The sequence below is a fragment of the Ctenopharyngodon idella genome, chromosome 1 (genome assembly GCF_019924925.1).
Source record: "Ctenopharyngodon idella isolate HZGC_01 chromosome 1, HZGC01, whole genome shotgun sequence".
Lineage (NCBI taxonomy): Eukaryota > Metazoa > Chordata > Actinopteri > Cypriniformes > Xenocyprididae > Ctenopharyngodon > Ctenopharyngodon idella.
In genome coordinates this window covers 12,230,044-12,254,472 of record NC_067220.1, presented here as the reverse complement: position 1 = coordinate 12,254,472, position 24,429 = coordinate 12,230,044, and the positions used below count along the sequence as shown (strand labels likewise).

At 34.7% G+C, this 24,429-nt stretch overlaps 1 long non-coding RNA gene across 2 annotated transcripts in view; it reads left to right on the top strand.

Moving 5' to 3' along the window:
* LOC127517021 (uncharacterized) overlaps positions 1 to 24,429 on the top strand; it is a 70,697-nt gene that overhangs the window by 11,046 nt on the left and 35,222 nt on the right. For both annotated transcript variants that reach the window (XR_007931169.1, XR_007931168.1), the window contains exons 2-3: positions 15,839 to 16,085; positions 24,023 to 24,118. This is a non-coding gene — a long non-coding RNA (uncharacterized LOC127517021). The remainder of the gene's footprint in view (positions 1 to 15,838; positions 16,086 to 24,022; positions 24,119 to 24,429) is intronic.

Here is a 24,429-nt window from a genome sequence, read left to right as displayed (position 1 = left end):
TCACATAGTTACAATAAACTTTATAACCTGTAAATTGATGAAAACGTACTGTGATGTACTTATCGCCTTTATTGACGGACAAAACACGTACGCACACTATATGTCCGAAATTCTCAGAATCGCTGGTCAAAAACTTCATAACTCAATTTGAGCTTGATTTTGGTAAAATGTTAATAATATAATGACACATGTATCTGTCTTGACCACACATAAAGCCACAGTATCAACTTTGACAATGCACTGTTTAATTATTTAAAAAATAGTGTTTTTTCCATTTCCTGAAAAGTAGCTATCTTGGAGATACAAGGTTTTCTGCCGACAGCGACGATATAATCATTTCATTGGTGTAACCTAATGTGTTCAGGTTGATTCAGTCATATTAAAATATTTTTTTCCTTGAATAAAATCTGCTAATTTGGATTTTACTGAAGCACGTTTTTTGGTTACCTGACAAAACATTTTTACGCTGTATCTCTTATTTTCATTCCATCATCTTCATTTTACACTGATTGTCCTACCAAGCAGATCAACTATCAGATTTAGTTTCTTTGCACAAGAGATTGTGAATTAACTAATTCATGTTAATTGAATACAAGCAGTATAGACTAATATGATTGCTTAATTAAATTCTTCCTTAATGTTTTCTTTGATTTTAAGCAATTTTAAAGAAAAAATGCCAGAAACTGTAAATTGTGGCCTATGGTTTAGTAGACAGACAAAATGTATAGTTCACCTGAGTTATTAAAGAAAAAGGGATAAGCAAAGGTAAATGAAGAATTGTTTTTCTGTTTGCCACAGGCAGTTTGATTAGTGAGACACAGATTTAGAAAACCAAGGAAATCAAATGATTGAAAAAAATAATATTGGTTCCTCTCATATGAGAGGTGATAAAACTTTAATGGAGAAGGGTCTCAGTGCCAGTTTAGTAATAGACGATATTAAATTACACCTTGAATGTAGGTAATATCTCAATGTGAGGTAAAGGGCAGCATTTTATTTAAAGGGCATCAAGAACTCAACAGAGTCATTGGACAGTTAATCATATATGATACAACCATTTGTAATGTACAGACACTTTTAATTGTAAATGCAAGATGTAATTAATGTAACATGTAATCTAATATGAGCATCAGTGTGAATTAAAACATCAAGTTTTGTACTGCTGTCATGAGAAATATCATATTTTTTGTTTTGTTATTTTAGAGTTCAGATTGGGAAGAAATAGCTCTTTAAGGAATCAGCTGCACATTTTCACTTTTATAGTGTGATTATTGTTCGTTATAAAGCTGTCAAGCATTTAGATTTACAAATGATATGTCCGCCAGCAGCCACGTGTGGGCAAATGCAGTGGTGTCTGTCGACAATATTATGCCTTAAGTAAACAACAGTTGTGTGTGAACCAGAATTGACCTCATTTGCCAAATCAATGGTTTTACCAGACACTAGTGCAGTCCATGATAAAAATGACTTAGGTCAATTACCACAGGTTTCAAAAGAACAAGGAGAAAGAGAGAGAGAGAGTGTGTGTGTGTGTGTGTTTTGAGTGGCGCGGGGAGGTGTTGTTAGACTCCTGTGGAGAGAGTTTACAGCCCACGATGAGAAAAACACACTGAATGCTTTAGTGAGAAACACACACACTCACATTGCAACATATTTACAACCACATAAGCATTTTACACTAATGCATCTGATTATGTTGGACATCAAATGAGATTTTACTGGATGAAATGATGTGTGCATGTTTGTATTTACTGTTTGTGAGGTGGAAATGATTGCAGATTGACTTTGAATGTAGCTACTTTCACCTCTAAAATAAAGTACCCTGGTAATACCATGATATATTTTGGAGTACCATGCATGTAAATACCATGGTAAAGTACTTTGCACCAAACCAAATGTCCATTATTTATTATTTAAGCTGCTCATTACAGTAGCACTCCTCACCTGGTACAATATTGCATATCCTGCATGGGTATTGTATATTATTCTGTGACTGTTAACATTGTACATATCTATGTGTAATGTTATATCATTTGTATTTTATTTGGCATATTTACTATGATCTTAGAAGCAACCCTCCATTTTTTGTAAATAACTTGCTTGGTCAGTGAAACATTTAGCTGAAATTAACTTTAGATTTGAATTTTATAAAAGTTAAACTACTCTAATTTAGAAAATTTAAACTCATTTCATTTTATTTATATTTTTTTCCCCCACCAAAATAGTTTGAGATCAAACAATAATTTACAGACTCCCTGTTGAACACCCCAGGGTTTATCTAATTCAGTACTGCTCATACTGAAAAGCTTGTTTCTGTCAAGGAATAAAAAATAAAAAAAGGTAATTGTGACTTTTCATCTCACAATTGTTACTTTTTTCCTCAGAATTGTGGGATATAAACTCACAGTTGCGAGAAAAAAAAGTCAGAATTGTTGGATTTAAATTCGCAATTACCAGTATTTATCTGAGAATTGTAAGTTTATATCCCACAATTCTGACTTCTTTTCTCAGAATTGCGAGTTTGTCCCACAATTCTACCTTTTTTCTCAGAATTGTGAGTTCATATCCTACAATTCTGACTTTTTTCTTAGAATTGCAAATTTATATCCCACAATTCTGCCTTTTTTTTCTCAGAATTGCGAGTTTGTCCCACAATTCTGCCTTTTTTCTCAGAATTGCAAGTTTATATCCCACAATTCTGACTTCTTTTCTCAGAATTGCGAGTTTGTCCCACAATTCTACCTTTTTTCTCAAAATTGTGAGTTCATAACCTACAATTCTGACTTTTTTCTTAGAATTGCAAGTTTATATCCCACAATTCTGCCTTTTTTTTCTCAGAATTGCGAGTTTGTCCCACAATTCTGCCTTTTTTCTCAGAATTGCAAGTTTATATCCCACAATTCTGACTTCTTTTCTCAGAATTGCGAGTTTGTCCCACAATTCTACCTTTTTTCTCAAAATTGTGAGTTCATAACCTACAATTCTGACTTTTTTCTTAGAATTGCAAGTTTATATCCCACAATTCTGCCTTTTTTTTCTCAGAATTGCGAGTTTGTCCCACAATTCTGCCTTTTTTCTCAGAATTGCAAGTTTATATCCCACAATTCTGACTTCTTTTCTCAGAATTGCGAGTTTGTCCCACAATTCTACCTTTTTTCTCAGAATTGTGAGTTCATATCCTACAATTCTGACTTTTTTCTTAGAATTGCAAGTTTATATCCCACAATTCTGCCTTTTTTTTCTCAGAATTGCGAGTTTGTCCCACAATTCTGCCTTTTTTCTCAGAATTGCAAGTTTATATCCCACAATTCTGACTTCTTTTCTCAGAATTGCAAGTTTGTCCCACAATTCTACCTTTTTTCTCAGAATTGTGAGTTCATATCCCACAATTCTGACTTTTTTCTCAGAATTGCTTGTTTACATCCCACAATTCAGAATTGTGATATGAATTGCAAATTATAAAGTCTGAATTGTGAGATATAAATTTGCAATTCTGAGAAAAAAGGTCAGCTGACAATTCTGATTTTTTTCTCTTAATTATGAGTTGATATTTTGCAATTCTGATTTTTTTTTTCTTCTCATAATTCTTAGAAAAAAGTCATAATTAGCTTTTTAATTATTTTTTTTTTTATTCTGTGGAAGAAATAAGCTTCCCTAGAAACTGGTTAAACATCACCAATTAGAAGAATTTGGATGTAGCTAAAAGTAAAAGTGAGCACATGTCTGGTGAGTTGTGTTAATATATATATAAAAAACCATTATAATAGTTCTACATTATAAAGCTCTACTTGTTTCCGTAGTTTTTTTTTTTTTCATGTCTGTGTGCTTGCAAAAGAAAGGGCTAAAGTTAATATGTGAAAATTTGCTCTCTGAAAAAGAGGGAGAGCTCCACTCATGTTTTTTCCCTTCATTGATTCAGTGAATTGAGGAAAAGAGAGAGTGATTGATTAGTCAGAGCTGTCAGACTATCAGTCGAGTGGAACTCGCAAATCTCCGGTCGTTCTGTGTGTGTGTGTCTGTGAGTACAATTTTTTTGTTTTTTTTGTTTGTGTGTGTGCATTTCACTGCGTTTGATCGTGTAATCCATGAAGAATCGTCCCTTCCTCTTCCTCTAATGATCAAAGCACAAGCTGTCACCCTTCAAACACCTTCTGACCCCCTAAACACCCTGCATAGAAACTGTTTTCTCCATTTCTCCCACACATTTACATAGCAAATGATTAAGACAACTTTGCGTGTGTGAACCTTATGCAAAAGATACAGTGAGCAATACTGTAAGTTTTGAAAAATTAGGCTACTTTTGATTTATTGATTCATTCAAGCAATATTGAAGGCTACAAACACAAATAATGCATTTAGTTATTGCTACAAATAATGCACCGACCAGAACTTTGATTTCTGTCTTTTTTAACAGCATGTTTAGATTTAAACTGTTCTCTTATATTTGCATTGCAAATGAAGTGTATTTATTTATAACATGATTGTAAATAAATGCTGTTCTTTTGAACTTTCAATCATCAAGAAATAAAAAAACTTTTCTATATATTTATACTTGATCTGACCTAATGTACTCTTGTTGAAACAATAATATCAAATATTTTTGTCTTGAACAAAACTACCTAATTTAGTACCTTTTTAAGCTACCTGACAAAACCATGCGAAAATGTGTTGAAAGGTTTGCTTGCACTAATGCACACTTTTTCAATTGAATTAAACATAAGGGTCTGTCAAATCTGAATATGTTGACACTTTTTTAAGGGTTTTATGATAATATAACATGCTCTTCCCAAACAGCACACGCTGACCTTCAAATCTAATTAAACCAGAGCGTTATTTAGTGCCAGGGGTTGAGTTTTTATGCATATAAATGATTCTTTAACCTGTGCGTACATCCAAAGAAATCCACTCTCTGCATCATAACAGGGTTGACCATGCAGCTAAAGTGGACTAATATGTTACTTATTGGAGTCCCTCTCGTTTTGTGGCTGTGAAATGAAATGTCTTAATGGATGTTTTGTGGGGAGGGGGAGCTTTTAAAAGAGGGTCGTTTGCATTCATATACACACTGAAAAGCCATTACAGTAGGAACACACTCACACAGGTTGGCATCCTCTCTGCTGGGGCAGTTTTAATGGTGTAAAGCATTCAATTAGGCTCATTTACCTTGTCGGAAGAGTGTTCAACTAGAACCCCAGTTAAAAGGATAGTTCACCCAAAAATGAAAATTCTCTAATCACTTACTCACCCTCATGTTGTTCCAAACTCATCTGACTTTTATCCATCAGTGGAACACAAAAAGAGGTTCTGTTCCACAAATGAAAGAAAGTCATACAGGTTTGAAACAAGATGACAAAATTCGGTTGCTCAACAACAACAAAGCTGGAGAATCTCACGCAGCCAAAATGAGGATTGTCAGTAACGGTGTTCAGCCTTACGTTGTTCAAACCGGAGTCGGACACTGATGGAGAGACTCAGGAAGAAGTTACAATTTTTAGAATATATCTGGACGTTTCTGAACGGTTAGTGGATAAATTTATGTAGTTTCTGTGGAGTTGATTCAACTCATCGACTAGCATGTGCCGTCATGTTAATCTTTTGTGCAAATTCAGTGTTGAATTGACCCTCGTTTGTGAAGCAGTCAGGCGTAAAATAATGGCATGTCAACAACACTCTACTACAACAACTCTTCCTCTTCTCTAAACCAGCCCAACATGGTCTCACCCACTTTAATGCGTGTTCCCGGGGGCAGGGTTTATGTAAATTTTGGGCTTCATGATGTCACCAACCCAGGAAGAAGCTCTTTAAATTCAACATTTACTAACACATTATTAAAATCAAAAGTAGTATCTATTAACATTATTTAATGGACTTGACCTAACAGTTATATTTTTATTAGCTAATGTTAACAAAGATTAATAAATATTTTAACAAAATGTATACTCATTAGTTATTGTTAGTTAATTCAAACTAGCATTTACTAATGTAACCTTATTGTAAAGTTTTACAAGTTTTTTCTTAAAAATGCATTGTTTTTTGGTTTTAAAAATGAACTGGACTATTACATGTTGAAATTAATATGAAAAAATGCTGTATAAGTATTGTTCATTGTTAGATCATGTTAACTAATGTACTTAAATTTAACAAATGAAACTTGCCCTATTCTGTTGTTTGATGATGATGATGGTCAGGCTGCTTTTGGTTGAAGGAAAGGTCTTGTGCGTGTGTTTATGTAAAGTTTTTTCTCAGTTTCATGCATGACAAAAGGGGCTTTGAATTTTCAGAGGACCACCTGAAGTATCTTTCTGCTTTTTGCTCTCTCTCACTCTTCCGCATAGGTGAAAATGTATTATCCAGTGGAGGTATAATTTATTTGACGTCTCTGGCCCCCTGGTCCCGTCCTCCTCTTTTCCTCTTCCGACTGATCCCTCTCTCAGGTTCATCCCTCTCTCATGTTACCCTGTCCAAAAACAATTAGTGTTTTAAGCTGAGGGGGTTACAGCTTCAGGTCTTTGCGGTTGTGTGAGTTTGTGTGCATGTGTGCACGGTTGACGGGATGAGAGACGCTGCGGTCTTCATTCCCACCCGGGTCGCTTCCGTCCAGAGATCTGACCCTTTGACCTTTCAATGGCATCACAGGGTGAGGAGTCAGAAAGTCATGAAAAATATCCGGTCACCAAGACATTTGTCTGTATGTGTGTACATGAAGATCTAACATCTGGATTTGTCCTTTGATTTTTGTCCTGGATTTGTATGTTAACAATGAACATAGTACACTGTGTAAAAAAAATTTTTTTTCAAAGTTTATAAAACAAAGATTATTGGAGTGTGTTATACAAGAAAATACTGTTTCAGTCTTACCACTTCAAAATTTCACATTTAATTCAATGTGTTTACATTTCTTTGTACTTATGTGTGAAATGTACTAGCAATTGATAAACATTTGACAATGTTTTGTACATGTACCATGACAGTTTCATGGTATTCTAGGAAATATCATGGTATATTCATTTAAATACCATAATATACACCAAAATACCATGGTTTTACCACCCTTACAAGCATCATGGTACAGTGATGGTATCAGGTGGTAATACTATGGTACTTTTAAAGTATACTGAAATACTACCATAGTACATTCTCAAACTACCATGATAGTACTTTTTTTGGTGCTTATCTGTAAATGTGTGCTCAAACAGCTATTTTGGAAAAAGTACTATGGAAATACAATGGTATTTGGACATGTACCATGGTAATACCTTAGTATTCCTTGAAGTACATTGGACTAACCATGGAACTGTATGTGAGTATAGTATTTAAACAGCAAATTCAGCATTGACTTTGTCCTTGCTCACTTACAAAGAAGTACCATGGTAATACACTATACAGTGTTTTTTGGACATGTACCAAAGTAATACCATGGTATTCTTTAAAGTACCTTGGAGTACCATAACAGGGGTGTAATGGTACATGTATTTGTAACGAAACGTCACGGTACGGATGTCACGGTTCAGTACATACACTCAGACGACGAATACAGTCAGTCACAAGTGATCCACACTCCACGCAGAAGGGAGCGTGTGTAGTAATGCAATCCTGTTTGCTAACCGTCACAACAGGAAAAAGAGCAGAAGAAGAACAGGCGATTTATGCATAGAAATGTTTACATGCCATTTTTCAACCAGTGTTTCAAACGCAGAAAGACATCAGTAAAACAGCTTGAGAATAATATCGCATGTAGCATTACATTTACCTCAGGCAAGTCATTTAGTGTCCACAGCATGTTAGTTCACTAGAGAAATGAACTCTAGAGGGGAGCATTTCACTACATATGCACTATATTAGCTTATATATTAATTATATTTACTTAACTTGTTAGTAACGTCTTATTTAATACAGTATATATTTAAATAAATTTGTCATGAAAACAAGTTATGACAGTAACTGTGCAAGTGATTATATTTCAAAAAATGAATTGAAGTAAAAAAATAATTGAAAAATAATTTTATAATTAGATTTAGAAGTTAATGCAAAACCTGCATGTTGATTATTATATTTAAAAATAAATAGAAACTGAATTTAATACCGGTAGTTTGGGCTCTGTTGTTAATTGTAACCTTTAATATTATAGTATGTGTTACTATAATATTATAGTACATTATAATAATTCTCAGAGCTCACACACATCATCATCAGCAGGATGTCTTACAGCTTTTACCTTCATTAAGACACAAGTGTTGCATCATTACCCATGGTTAAAGAACCAGCTGTACAATAGCTATCGCACAGACACTGTGTTTAGACCTAAGATATATGTATGTATGCATAGTTATCAATCATTCACTTGATGTATATTCATTTTAACATTTAATTACATCCGTACTGTATGATGGACCAATCTGGAAACCGGGATAACAGAAAAAGCTTTCGAGGAGCTGTTCCACCTAATGTCACATTGACATTGACTTTGACTTGATTGTAATATATATTAAGAGATCATCAAACTAAAGTACACACATCACCGGGGCAAATTAATACCTCACCTAAAGACACACAATCACACATGCTGCGAGCGCAATCCTCCACCTCACTGAGATAATACCATCTCAGAACGTGAGACAAGTGTACGAAATTTCAATTAGAAAAATGCAATTAAAATGACGGAATTAAACCCTGCTAATTACTCCTCCCCCCCTTTAACGAAGAGTTCTGATTAATTATGCTCTTTTAATTTGCATTCCATGTGGAACTAATTGACATGAATTGGTTTTAATTATTTGAGAGGGTGTTTTTTTTTCAATGGCAGCAGTTTGAAAATTTATCTGACACGCTCACTGTGGGAGTTAGCTCATCTTCTCAACATATAGCGTGAGGAAGCCATAGTTCTTGCATGCGTATATGCGAGAGATGGTTTTTGTGCACATGGGTACTAGACAACAACCTCATCGCTTATTTTTCTTTATAAATTCAATTTTTGGTAGATTTTCATTATGCTTGGTGGTTTTTAATGTGTAGATGTTGGAAGTTTGTGTGATTTAATTGTCACCTTTTCTATGCACATACTCACATTTGCCCAGAATACTTGAACAGGGTTACATCAGTTACAGTTATCTCTGAAAAGATGGTCTTCTCCTCAGAAGCTCATTTGCCAGACATTAAACATTCATATAGACTAAGAGAGAGAGAACGATTGAGAAAAGATAAGTGTGCGTCTTTATTTTCTACTGATAGGCTTCCTCCATGTAATGCACAGCACAAACTCAGCCAGGCATCTCTGATAATCTTGTTAAGAGTGTAAAGGGTCCAGCTCTCTCTGTCAAAGTTCATAGGTCATATAAATAGTTGCTCTCTCTATTGAAAAGAAAAGGTTCCCATGTGCCTTATCAAGTGTGAGAAGAAGAGAGTGTGGGTAAGACGGTGCGAGAATGCATGAGGGAGACGGAAACCAAACACATTCACAGAGGTTCATTAGTACATTAGGTGAAAACCGGAAGAGAGAGAGACACGGCATAAAGCAAGTGAGAAAGTGACATTTTCAGCAGCTTAAGTTCATCAAGGAAACCTCTTCATTGTGGGCTTTTGAGATCATGGAGATTAATAAAGTTATTGATATTACATTAATGGTTTGTGCGGTACAGGGCCCCAGACTGCCGCTAAAATTGTCACAAAAAAAATTGTATCTGTTGTTGGCAATAATATAATGGAAATAATGAGAATAATGGGAAAACTTATGCAGTTTCATTAGATGTGGTGGCATTAAGGCTCTGATATACTTCGAAATCGATGGTGTGACATAATTTCGAACAAAATCAGGCCAAGTTTTGGGAGTTTGAAACAGCTTGCCAAAGCAAACTTTCCGAAAAAAGTTTGCTTCGGCTGGTAAACGCCTTCGAACTAACATTGGTCCATGGTGATTTTGTGATAGGTGTTAATCTAAGGCTCCGCCTTCTTTGACGTGGTATTAATCTCTGATTAATTTCTTCTGTTCAGTCCGTCGAGGTCAGAAGTCTGTGAATAAAAACATCAAATACTTTTTAAACTGTTTTCTCACTTCTGTCATTTTTGTTGTGCCTTTATTTTGTTATTAAAGGGTTAGTTCACTCAAAAATGTAAATTCTGTCATTACTCACCTTCATGTCGTTTGTGACACCAGTGGTTTAACCTCAATTTTATGGATCTACTCGAGTGCTTTATTTGTGCAAAAAAAAAGTTAGCACTTTATTTACAAAATATGAATCAAAATATTAATATTAAATGCATCGGAGATTTTGTAAATAAAGTGGAAAAAAAAAAAAAATTTGCGCAAACAGCACTCGTGTCTCTTCATAAAACTGAGGTTAAACCACTGGAGTCACATGGATTACTTTGATGATGTCTTTACTGCCTTTCTGGGGCTTGAAAGTGGTAGTTGCGTAGCTGTCAATGGAGAGACAGAAAGCTCTCAGATTTAATTAAAAATACCTTCATTTGTGTTCCAAAGATGAACGAAAGACTTATGGATTTGGAACTACTCGAGGGTGAGTAGGCTAAATGATGACAGAATTTTCATTTTTGGGTGAACTATCCCTTTAAGAGGAAAACACGTGGCGCATATTTATATAATCATCTAATCATCACTCCAGCAGCGTGGGTGGTGTCTGGATGTTTGCTAGCAGTATACGGCTGAAAAGGTATTTCAAACTTCTTTGTACCCCATAAGTGAAGAACAGAAAAGAACTTCATTGTGTGTATATCGAGGCAACAACAAACATGGCATGAGCCATGATGTCCGAATCATGAACAAATGACTCTTATGAACCAGTTTGTTTTAATGAATCAGTCACGAGATTCACAAAACATGTATACTCTCGGTTCCTGAAATTTAAAGGGATAGTTCACCCAAAAGTGAAAATTATATCATCATTTACCTATATGAATTTCTTCTATCTCTGGAACACAAAAGATATTTTGAAGAATAACCAAATAGCCAAATAACCAAAACAGTTTTGGTTACCATCGACTTCATCGACTACCATCAATTCTATGCAACACTGCAACATTCCTCGAAATATCTTTTTTTGTGTTCAACAGAAAAAATACATGTTTGGAACAACATGAAGGTGAGTAAACGATGACACAATTTTCATTTTTTTTCAGTAACTATTCCCAATATTTTGGGGTGAACTATCATAAATACAGTAAAGAAAAAAACAAAAAAATCAGAGGGTTTTCTAAACTGCTGTGTGACATTAGGCTATAAAATTTGTCAGGTTGCAGAAAGGTTTTTAGAAAGCATCTGTGCTGAATTATCACGTTTTACTTTCATTGACTATAAAATTTAAGTTGTTTGTTTGGTCCTAAAACAATCTACAATCTTCCGATTTGGCAGTATGCTGGTAGGAAACGTCCTGTAGTTGACATGGCTGGCTAATGCGTATGATTTAAGAGTGTGCATTAAATGCTAATTCATTTTTCACAACATCACTAGTTGTTGCTCACTCACACACAGATGGCAGGTTGTAAAAAACGATTCCCTTTTGTACTGCCGTCATAATAGATCCTGTTAAATAGATAATTATAATACCATATGAGAAAACTCTCCAACACCCAGCTCATGATATACAGTAAGTGTGAGCAGATGACTCCATGAAGACATGAATAAGTGAAGCTATAAATCCAGTCGGATGGTTGGGGAGAGGGGAAACTTATCATTATGCCATAATTCCTAGTCCACTGGGAATGACGCTTCCGACGTTTGAACCTCCAACACCCTCTCCTTTTCTTCCGCCTTAGTTACACATTCACTTGTTTTAATTGCTTGCGTCAGCCCCTCATTGACATATAAGACCCTCATAGATTGTAAAACAAGAGATGTGTTCACATTGACTGGGATTAAATCATCTCTTATGCTCACCAAGACTGGATTTATTTGTATTTTAATATATTGTAAAATTAAATTTGTTCCTGTGATGGCAAAGCTGAATTTTCAGCATCATTCCTCCAGTCTTCAGTGTCACATGATCCTTCAGAAATCACTCTAATTTGCTGCTTAAGAAACATTTCTTATTATTATCAATGTTGAAAACAGCTGCTTAACATTTTTGTGAAAACCTTGATACTTTTTTTCAGGAGTCTTTGATAAAAGTTCAAAAGAACAGCATTTATTTATAATCTAATTTAAAGTACAGTACTGTTGCTTTTTATTAACTCTTGCAATCCTTGTTTAATAAAAGTATTAAAGATCACAATGATCATAAACCTTAATGGTTGTCTTTGTTTGGGTGATTGTTTTGAACATGCTTTAGTATGGTCTCATGAGGATTTGCGTGCGTGTCTATATGAGAGATTATCTGTGTTCGTGAACATGCCAGTGCACTTTTAAGCCCAGCCAAGTTCCACCATATGGGGAGAAAAATTAATTAGACAGCTTAAACACTTCTGATAATGCAGATATGTGTGTGTGTATTTATGTCTGAGCGTGTGTGCATCCATGCGACTGTTTGTTAGTTTTCTCTGACCTCCACTTCAGGATTAATATTTAATTAGTTTGCTCAGGCTAGGGAGAGGCACTTATTAACCCAATATGTCAATCTGACAGAGGCAGTGAGGGAGCATGAGAGAGAGAGGAGAATGAGAAAGAGGCTGGAATATCACAAGGTGTAGTTGTTTACATGATCCACATAAACACCTCACAAATATTATTTAATCTTTCCACAAAGTGGAAGTATGTTTTCAAACCGGTTCCAGACAAAGACTGTACTGTTTTGGCAGGCAGATTCTGATGCAGTCTGAGAAGAAGTCTAAATAGCATTGTGTTCAGTGAAGTTCACTGTATCTTTCTGTAATGGCTTTGAAATAATCTTGTTTTGTCACTCTTACAGGTTCATTATATGTGATTTTAGAAGAAAAAGAAGAAAAAAATCTTCCTTAGTGAAAAATTTCTCTCTCAGAAATCCTTTTTTTTTTTTTTTTTTTTTGTCATTTTCGAGACTTACTACTTAATCAGTTGTTGACTTACAGTAAAGTAAATTTTATTATTTGGTCTTGGGAGAATTTAAGAAACCTCTGAGTTCATATTGACATCTCTGATTTTTGATTGCAGACTTTGGTATCTTGGCAATTCTGACTGTTTGAGATAATTATTAAGAGGAGAAACGTAAGATTACTGGGCTCTTTTTGTCAGAACAATATGAAAAACAAGACATTTAAGCCAAAGTCTTCATTTGATCTACATTTAATCACATTGCTTTCTAAGAGAAACAACTGATATATTAAAGAGAATTGGGAAATATTTAGTAAACATGTCATTTGTTCCTGAAATATGATTCTATTCTGTGCTTTAAAATAAATAGTACATTATAATTGAAAAAATATTAACCCATTATGTTTCCTATTTCAAAACATACTTTGTGTTAAGTCACATTTAAAATGTTTTGGGATAGAAATATGAAAAGTTGAAAGAGCAAAAAATGCTAATGATAGCTTTAATTAGCATGGTTAATATTGATGCCACACACATTATTAAGAATATTTGTTGACAATGTCATAAACAACATTTTGTGTAAAGAATATTTTCTGAAAAACAAAACGTTGTCGCTATATTTTTCTCCACACCAGAGTTAAACTACTATGGAAGCTTATTTCCACACTAAATAGAAAATAAAAAAGGTAATTGCGATCTCACAATTCTGACTTCTTGTCTCGTAATTGCGAGTTTACATCTCGCAATACTTTTTTTCACAATTACGAGTTATAAATCAGAAATGAAATAAAAATCAGTCTTTTTTTCCTCAGATTTGGACTTTATATCTCGCAATTGTGTTTATATCTCACAATTCTGACTTTATTTCTCGCGATTCAGACTTTATTTCTGCGAGTGTATATCATGCAATTCTGACTATAACTCGCAATTGTGAGTTTATATTGCACAATTCTGACTTTATAACTCGCAATTGTGAGTTTATATCTTGCAATTCTGAGAAAAAAAGTCTGAATTGCGAGATGTAAACTCGCATTTGTGAGATAAAAAGTCGCCATTATCTTTTAAATGGTTTTATTCCGTGCCGGAAACAAGCTTCCATAAACGACTGATCTTGACAAGGCCAATATAAGTGTAAACATAAATATTATGGCATGAAATTAAATATTGCCTACTGTTAAAGACAGAGAAATATATCTCTGTTTGAATCACAGTGATTTTAAACAACGGATAGATTAGAAAGATCAAATTGGTATTTTTAAGTAGGGAAGTATCACATAACATGGGTGAACAGAAAGTCAGAAGCAAAGTAAAATTTTGATCATATCCACAATTTCTTTGTGTATCTGATTTTGTTCGATTGAATCCACAATATTTCTTTGAAAATATTTGCTTTGTTGACATTTAGTAGTCGTTTCTACAAATACGTAAACACAACATTACCCACAGTGGCCACATATCACTCACAGATACACAGATAGAGGTGTTTTATAGATCCCTGAGGGGAAATTCAGAAGGATCCTATCTGACATTCAGGAGTATCTGGTATCATAGTAAAACCACGCATGTCTTTGTTCATGTTTGTGCATGTTTGTGAGTGTGTGTGTGTGTAGAGGCTTATAATGGACTAAACAGATACGGCAGTATTAAAGCAGGGCAGTGTACACTCATATATCCAGACCTGTGTTTTGACATTGACATAATCTTACTCCTCATAATCTCTAGCCTCCATCACGCTATTAGCAGATTTTTTTTCCTTTCACCATCTGCAGACGTGTGCCTGTTTTTCGCTTCCACGTCTAGGGTACAATTTAAGGATGTCACTCTCCTATCATATTTGACAGCATAAGATGTGCAAATTTTTGACATCTGTAGTGAGATTTACATGCAAAATTCAGTTCCTGTGTGATCCTCACTTTGCAAAAAAAAAAAAATAGCACTTATTTCAAGTAAGCATCCGTCTCGAATGCTTAGAATATTATACTCTTTACCACCATATCTGTGACAAAGCTATTAAAAAGTTTATTTAAAACATTTATCTTAAAAGCACTTATGCTGAAAAAAAAAAAAAAACATTGTAAATTGGGATTTTGTAATTATCTCTAAACTTACACCATATGTTGATGTATCTTGATGCTAGTCTTGCATTATAAGTACATTTTGTTTTATAATGTGTGCGAAAAGCCTTATTGGAACTCCAATGAACAGTCGGTTTTACTCAGAGAACAAGCTACAGTCTTATAATTGTAATTCATTAGTGGTGCTGGCTAAGGCTTTGATCAGACTTATGAGTTTTATTGCCTGCTGGAGAATAAAATGAAAAAAGTCCAGACCTGACCTGAGTCAGTAAGTAACCACTCAAATCACCCTGGCAAGCCCCTATATAGCACCACTCATATTTTCTTCAAAAATGTAAATATATAATTTATGGTTTTATTTCTTATAAAGTGCAATAATAGAGTGTTAATGGATATTTAAATAACATATTAAAAATGTATGGCATGTTTTGGTGCGAGTGCTTGTGCAGGGATGCTTGTGTGTGTGTGTGTGTGTGTGTGTGTGTGTGTGTGTGTGTGTGTGTGTGTGTGTGTGTGAGAGTACACATCTGATAGCATTAGCTGATGATTACTCTCCGATGTTATGAGATTGATGACTGTTAATTATACACACAATTAGTCTCCTAATTAAACATTTATCACACAGTTCAGAGCGAGAGGGGGAGAGAGAGCTCGAGTTTATGATGCTTTCATGCGATATCTATCAAGTGTGTGTGTGTGAGAGAGAGAGGTTAAATTACTGCTCTATCCCCCCTGGTTGGGTTTCTTTTTTCCTTCCTGCAGGTTTCCAGTTTTGCTTTTCTTCTGTGATGTTTTTGTTTTTCAGGGATGAAACGACCCATCGGATGAATGCTTGTCAGAGAACTGTGACCCTCTCTCTTTCTCTCTCCTCTCCCCCTTTTTCTTTTTTCTCACTCTCACTCGGTATCCGGAGTTTGCAGGCCTTTCTTTGTGATCCGTGGTGGATAATGGTCATTCCTGCTGCTCCGGCAAACAGTGGATCAGGAGAGCATTTCCAGGTGACCAGAAAGAGACCATGGGACAGAGTGAGGGCTAAATTGTGGAATTACATGGTACGCAGTAAAATATTAAAATATTTGTTGTGCTGATTAACAACTGATTATTATTTAAAGGTGCACTACTGAAATTATTAACAGGGAGATTTTTGCAATTTATATGTTGCCTGCAAAAAAAAATGGATTTAGATTTTTTCATTTATGTTTCTTTCATTTATGTTATGTTTTCCTGAACTATTAATATAAAAGTGGTCTTGGACTTCATACTGACATCTATGGCGTACACACAGAAATAACTTTTTTATTTACTGATGCCAGTGTACTTTTTGCTGACATATTTGTCAGCAGTTAAGTTATTCCACAAAAAAATAAATAAATAAATAATAATAATAATTGGGGTGTTACTGAGTATTAAGCTGGTCGTGTGATCTCAGCATGAGGGTAGACCACTCTTAAAGGGATAGTTCACCCAAAAATGAAAATTATACCATGATTTACTCACCCTCTAGTCATCCTAGGTGTATATGACTATCTTCTTTCAGATGAATACAATCAGAGATATATTTAAAAATATCCTTGCTCCTCTAAGCTAATGGTTGTGAATTGGGGGCCACATTTTGAAGCAAAAAAATGCTTCCATCCATAATAAAAGTACTCCATACGGCTCCAAGGGGTTAATAAAGGCCTTCTGAAGTGAAACGATGGTTTTTTGTAAGAAAAATATCCATATTTAAAACTTTATTAACTATAATAACTAGCTTTTGGCAGACGGCCGTACGCATTGATTTGCGGCAGAAGAGCAAAAGAGCAAAACAAAACACCGGTCATGAATTAGAAGTTTTTTAAAGAGAAATGTCGGAGGATTTCAATATAAGAGAAGAGGAACTTGAGTTTGTTGCACAGCCCTATTTGTTTAAACCGTGAGAGGCGTCTAAGCTTACAGTACTCCTACATCCAGCGTTATACATCGCGTCACGGGTTACTCTTGTGGCGTAAGCCGACTTGCGCAGAATGCGTGTGGTCGTCTGCCGGAAGCTAGTTATTTGAATTTATAAAGTTTTAAATATTGATATTTTTCTTACAAAATCACATCGCTTCGCTTCAAAGGGCCTTTATTAACCCCCTCAAGCCGTGTGGATTATTTTTATGATGGATGGATGCAATTTTTTTTTTTTTCTGCTTCAAAATGTGGCCCCCCATTCACAACCATTATAAAGCTTGGAGGAGCCAGGATATTTTTAAATATATCTCTGATTGTGTTTGTCTGAAAGAAGATATCATGGCTTGAGGGTGAGTAAATCATGGAGTAATTTTCATTTTTGGGTGAACTATCCCTTTAAATGAATGATATTACTGAATCTGCTTATCTCATTTGAGCATACATTATTTCAAACATATTTTGTTCATTATCAACATATTTTGTTTATTTCTTTTGGTGTAAAATTTTTAATGTTGAACAAGTACACCTTTTTTTAAAAAAGAAAGCAAATTCAGGAAAAATGGATTAATGATGCATGTTACTGGTCTAATTGTGAAATCATCCATCCATTTTTTTTTTTTTTTTTTTAAGACTTTATATTACAGTGTCCTTGTTACACAACACATCCATTTACTACAGTAATAACAGTAAATTATGCATAATTACATGCAACTAATCTAAACCATTCTCTAACCGTATAGTAAGTACATGTTAATTAAAATTACTCAATTTTTTTGTGACACCTTGAAATACAGTGTAACCATTATTATATTTGATAACACTTTATTTTGATGGTCTCCCAACAGACATTCTACTGACTAAGTAACTTTGCAACTACATGTCAACTTATTCTACTAACCCTAACCTAGTCTCGCGTAGCCAGACCTTCAGACTGACGGCAGAAGGTCTGGACTCTGTCGCAGCTTTCATTAGGCCAAGGACCTCCCAAGAGGGTGTTTGACTGATATGTAATGCAATCAATAACAGACCGGCGTGCATCTAATAAATTATTAATTCAAGAACGTTGTGCAAGTTTACTGCAACAATGGAGCCGTGAACTTCACATACTTCTGAAAATCCAGCGTTTACATAAGCAGAAGCTCAACCGAACCTGAATAACGCACAAGAGCAAACCTCTTCCGGAAGCTCAAATGTGCTGCGTAAGACATGAGAATGAACCTTGTTCCTGAATGAGGTTTGTTCCTGTGCATTATTCAGGTTCTGCTGAGCTTCTGCTTATGTACGCTGATCAATGTTTCCACTGATAAATGTTTACATGCGATTACAAGCCTAAATTAAATCTGTTCATCATAAAAAGTGATTGATTCTCTTCAGAAAAGTTTAACTAATCCGCTCGATTCATATGAATTCGTTTTCCGATCTCTTTATGAACTTTTTGAAGCTTCAAAGTTTCAGTTGCAAAGGCAGTCTATATGGAAGAAAATCTGACAGCATTCTGTCATCAAAAAGATCTTAATTTGTGTTCTGAAGACGAACGAAAGTCTTATGGGTTTGGAACAACATGAGGGTGAGTAATTAATGACAGAATTTTCATTTTGGTGTGAACTAACCCTTTAAGTTAACCACATTCTGCCTCCATTGCAGTATGCAATGCTCATTTTTCACAACCCAATCAATAACTAATGGATAAAATCAATTCCCACTCTATGTTGTTTTTTTCTTGTTCAATAGTGGTTTCATAATCTCTGTCGCAGCTTCTGTTTCATGCTGACTGTAGGTCTGAGTTACTAACTCTGATTAATTCATCTGAAGGTCTGGTGAATCATTTTAAGCCACCAGCTGTTTGCAGAAAATTCACGGTCCAAAGCACAGTACGTGTCTCTAAAGAAATGTAGGTAGGTACTACTTTTTCTTGTTCCCACAAAAAGACCGTAGTATCATGTACCCTTTAGTGGTGTACAAAACATATCTTCGGTCTCTCCAGTAGACCACCTTCTGCACCATCTGACAGATTTAAAGTGTGAGAACAGAGAGATGGCCTTACAAAAATACTTTAGGATTATCATGGTACAGTCATGGTACTGTATCAGATGTAGTCAGATGGTAATACCATTGTACTTTGATATTTCTTCCATGTTGCTGAATGATTACCATATTCATATGCTCTTTCATGTATAGAACTCCAAGGTATATTACCACGGAATATGTCTTATGGTATACATCCAATAAACAATCATTTTACTATGGTACCATGTCATAATACCATATTAATCACATAAAGGATGTATCAGACATACAGTTTGTGGGGTACAAAAAGAAATATACTCTATACTTAAACTTTGCGATATTAAGCAAGCTTTTATTCTTTTCTACCTGTCTTCAACTGTTTTTATGAAAGTCTTGAAAGGAAAAGTGTGTTTACACCAGGAAAAGAGAGGGGGAATGTGTATGTGGTGTGTGTGTTCATATCACTGACAGCCGAGCGAGGTTATGAAAACAGTCATTCTTCCCGTCATCGCTTCATAGCCGGTGATTTAGCGGCGAGCCGCCCCGGTGCAGCAGTAAAACGGCAGGCAGAGATTTACAGTGCACTCTGGGATATCACTCAGCCCAGGGGCCACCGTGCCACATCGTCCCAGCTCACCTGCTACTGTGTTTTACCAGCCAAGCCTGAACACCCCCTACACCCCCCAGACCTCACACACCCCAAACCCACTGGACCTCATTCAGAGAGTTTAGCTTCTGATTGATCAATACAAACACCAATCAGACCCTACTAATAATAACTTATTGAATGTGAATATAGACTTCAAAGATTTTCTGGGAAATGAACTGTTGAAATATTTAAAAAAAATCAAATACAAATGTCATTTTATATATATATATATAATGACATTTGTATTTGATTTTTAAATATATGAATGGGTAATTCACTGTGGAATGAAATCTATTATCAAAAACTAAACTTACAGGAGTCAAATTTCTTTGAATTTAATTCCTTTTTAACACTTAAAGTACCACAAAAAACCCTAAAAATAAACAAAAATATAAAATTAAATATAAAATTATTTTATTTATATATTTATTTTATTTTATTTTTAAAGGGTTTGTTCACCCAAAAATGAAAATTCTGTCATTAATTACTCACCCTCATGTTGTTCCACACCCGTAAGACCTTCGTTCATTTTCGGAACACAAATTAAGATCTTTTTGATAAAATCCGATGGCAAGATAATTAAAGGCCTTTGCACACTGAGTCCGAAATTTTCGTATGCATTTTTTCGTATTCGTGATCCTAAAAATTTGTCACGTCACCTTGCATACTGAGTCCCATATTAATGAATCCATTGCAAAAAAATTCGCAAAATAATACAAAATGAAGTCTTCGAGCAGTGAGCATGATTTAGTGTTTCAAAGTTTACTTCAGGATGTCAGTGCCTCAGTTTGATGCTTGATGCTAGTGATACTGTCACACTCTATCTTTATATTCTGTCTCTTTCCGCACTTGTCAGATGGCATTGGGGATTTTGGCGTTCGCATACGGTGGCTCTGAATTGTCAAAACGTCTCTCAAAATGCGTGGCACGGATGTGAAAAACGCAGAAAATCAAACCTGGTCCGAATTTTTTTATGACGGACGAAAGTTTCAGAGGCATTGTGTAAACGTGATTGACACAACGTGAGGTCGTATTTATTTTTTAACGTGTGAACATTTCAGACGCGAATTTCGGACTCAGTGTGCAAAGGCCTTTACACTTTCAGTGCCCAGAAAGTTACTAAAAACATATTTAAAACAGTTCATGTGACTACAGTGGTTCTACCTTGATATTATAAAGCGACGAGAATACTTTTTGTGCGGCAAAAAAAAAAAAAAATAGCAAGTTTATTCAACAATATCTAGTAATGGGCGATTTCAAAACACTGCTTCATGAAGCTTTGAAGCTTCATGAATCTTTTGTTTCGAATCAGTGGTTCGGAGCGCGTATCAAACTGCCAAAGTCACGTGAACTATTGAAATTTCGAAACACTTATGACGTAACGAAGCCTCGTTTACTGAAATCACTTGACTTTGGCTGTTTGATACGCGCTCCGAACCACTGATTCGAAACAAGATTCGTAAAGCTTCATGAAGCAGTGTTTTGAAATCGCCCATCACTAGATATTGTTGAATAAAGTCACTATTTTGTTTTTTGTTGTTTTTGTTTTTTTGGTACACAAAAAGTATTCTCGTCGCTTCATAACATTAAGGTTGAACCACTGTAGTCACATGAACTGTTTTAAATATGTCTTTAGTAGCTTTCTGGGCATCTGACAGTGTTAATTATCTTGCTGTCAATGCAGGCCTCAATAAGCCATCGGATTTTATCAAAAAATATAGAGTAATTAATGACAGAATTTTCGTTTTGGGGTGAACTAACCCTTTAATGTTTTTCTTCAAAATATTACTTTTTTATTTTTAATTTTACATCTTGTTTTATTCCATTCAAATAACATGTAAAAGATAGGAACATTTACTTTGAGGTCAGTGGTCTTCTCATGGCATGCTTCCATATTTTTTGGAAGTGAGTCAAGTTATGAGATAAAAAACAATTTAAGTATGTTTTTATACATTTTATAGAAATCCAATCACATCAAAACTAGTCAAACAGATATAGCTATATACTGTAGATCTGGGCATCTGTAATCTAATTTACACTTAACAAAATTGCTGCTTTTGTACAAACTACAAGATCAGCTTTGCAATATGTGATTTTCAGTTGTAATGAGGTTATTGTGTTCCATATGAATGTTATCAATGATATTTCAACACTGCCTAATCAACATGATTTATCTCTTGAAAATGACCAATTTCATTTCAGATTGTTTCATCTGTCAAATTGTAATATGGACATTCCCGTTCACTGCTGTCATGAACTGCTTATGTAAGTTGCGTACCGTGACTAAAGAATCACTGCAAATGTGTCATGCATAACAAATATCTTTCCTCGTGATCTTTTTTATATCTGCTATTTCTATGCTAACAATAATTGATTATGTCATGCCTCAATGCATTGTCTGTCACATTTTCTTCAGAGGCAGCGTAATTGGTTTGCCATGCTCTCTCCTCATGAGCTGAATGCTTACTATGACATTAGCCTACTGGTGTTACTTTATCCACTGGTATCTCTGAATGTATTCTTTTTAGCAAGCAGCTGCTATTTTATGTGTTCTATAACAGAGTCCCATAAAGATAACAGCATGTATGGAACAAAACTGATGTATATATTTGTAGATTCACGGTGCAACTTGTAGAAGATATGAGATCAGAAATTCTGCTGTACATGAAAAATGCATTTTATTAACTTATTGCAGATATTTAAGCATGATTATTTATATTATTCTGAGATTCACATTTATGCATTTGGTGGACACTTTTATCCAAATCGTCCAAGGTTTTAGGTGCACTTAATATTCTTTTCAGTACACACTATAATGTTTTAAATATAGAATTCAGGTTGGACAAACAGAATAGGTGCACAAAGTGTTTGAAATATTAAAAACATATTAATAGCATTTATAAAATTTGTTTTGTAAGTAGTTTTGGGAGTGATGACCCTCTTTACATACTGGAGTATCAAAATTTGTGGACGAGTCAAGACATACATGCACTCTTTAAACGTTGCTAGTGCTTTTGGGTCGTTTTTGACCCAAAATTTTCCTTTTTTATTTTTCTTTTCTTTTTTTTTTAAGATTTTTTTACTTCATCGGAATGGTACGAAACTTGGTAAAGGTTTTGCCACTTGCTACGTGAACACACACACACACACACACACACACACACACAAATCATGGACATGATTCAAAAAGGCTAAATGGTCCTGAAAAAAGAGTCATACTTGTATTGTTCGCGGTCAAAAATGAGCACATTGGAAATGAATGGGAGATGAATTTCATCAGTTGGAAACATTTGGTACTGCACACAAACAAATTCTTACTGAAAGCTAATTTTTTGAGATATCAACCTCAAATTTGGAACACGGCTTGTTCAGATTTATGGCTTTGATTTTTCTCAGTTTTAGAGTAAAATGTGTTTTGGAAAATATATTTTTCATATAAAAATTGAAAAAAAAAAGTGCATTTTTCATAATAAATTTTTATGAAACTTTTTTCACTTCAGCAATATTCTGCCAAGTGTTGTTTTTAAAAAGAGGCCAAACTTAAAGGCATAGTTCACCCACAAATGAAAATTCTGTCATCATTTACTCACCCTCATGTAGTTCCAAACCTGTATAAATTTCTTTGTTCTGCTGTACACAAAGGAAGATATTTGGAAGCAGAAAGAAATTCATACAGGTTTGAAACAACTTGAGGGTGAGTAAATGATGACAGAATTTTCATTTTTGGGTGAACTATCCCTTTAAATCTGTGCTCCAAAGCATTCAAGATTTATGACAGTTTAAGTTGGAAATTTCATTTTCAGATCTATGTTCAAAAAGTGAAGAAATGGATTATAACTACTGCATAAATGTAATGTAGTACCATAAAATCCCCTAAAAATACAAAATATTAAATAAAAGATAAAAATAAAAGGTACTACAGTTCCATAAAGAACCTTTGACATTCATGGAACCTTTCAAATGAACAAAGCTTTTTTATATGGTTCTTCTATGGCATTGCTGCAAAAAAAAAACCTTTTTGGAACCTTTATTTTTAGGTGTGTGTGATGTGAATCAAAATCAAACATAAAAAAAGAAATATGTTTAGTTTTGAAATACTATTAATCTCATTATAGTCCTTAATTTGTGATTCTAATGGCAATGGTGATTTTCCATGCTGTCCTGCTCTGACTGGTTAATGTTGTTTTGTTGTTGTTGTTGTCGTCGTCCATGTGACTAATGGACAGAGCATGTGTTTACTTTCCTCACCATGTGTTTACCTCAAACTACAGGGCCTGTCGTAAATGTCGGCATGAACCCTGGCAGTGTGTGTGTATGTGTGTAAAAGTGATCCTCACCAGGAGGGTGTGAACAGGAGCGGAGACATAACCCTTGATACCACCTGTTTCCTGTTTTCAGGTGATCAGTGCTAGATTTGTTGGACAGGGCCGAAGATCAATTGGTCACAGAAGCCCCCATCTTCCCCCAGTGTAGAGCGTGGGAAAGTCTGATTGGGTGAGTGTGCATGTAACGCTTCTTGTCTAGATGTGAGAACAGATGAAATACATATAGAATTAACAGCCATTCTACCAGTTGAATTATTAAGTGACTTTGTACATTGTTTGGGGTCTGTTTGTACCCCAATAGTTTGCATACAGTATGTATGTAGTATGTAATTGTATGCTATACTGTATATAATATATACTGTAATAATAAAGGCCCATTGAATGAAAAAAAAAAAAATATATATATATATATATATAAAGTTCTTATCCCCTTTGATCTATGTGTGTGTAGTTCTATAGTTGTCTAAATTATAATAAAAG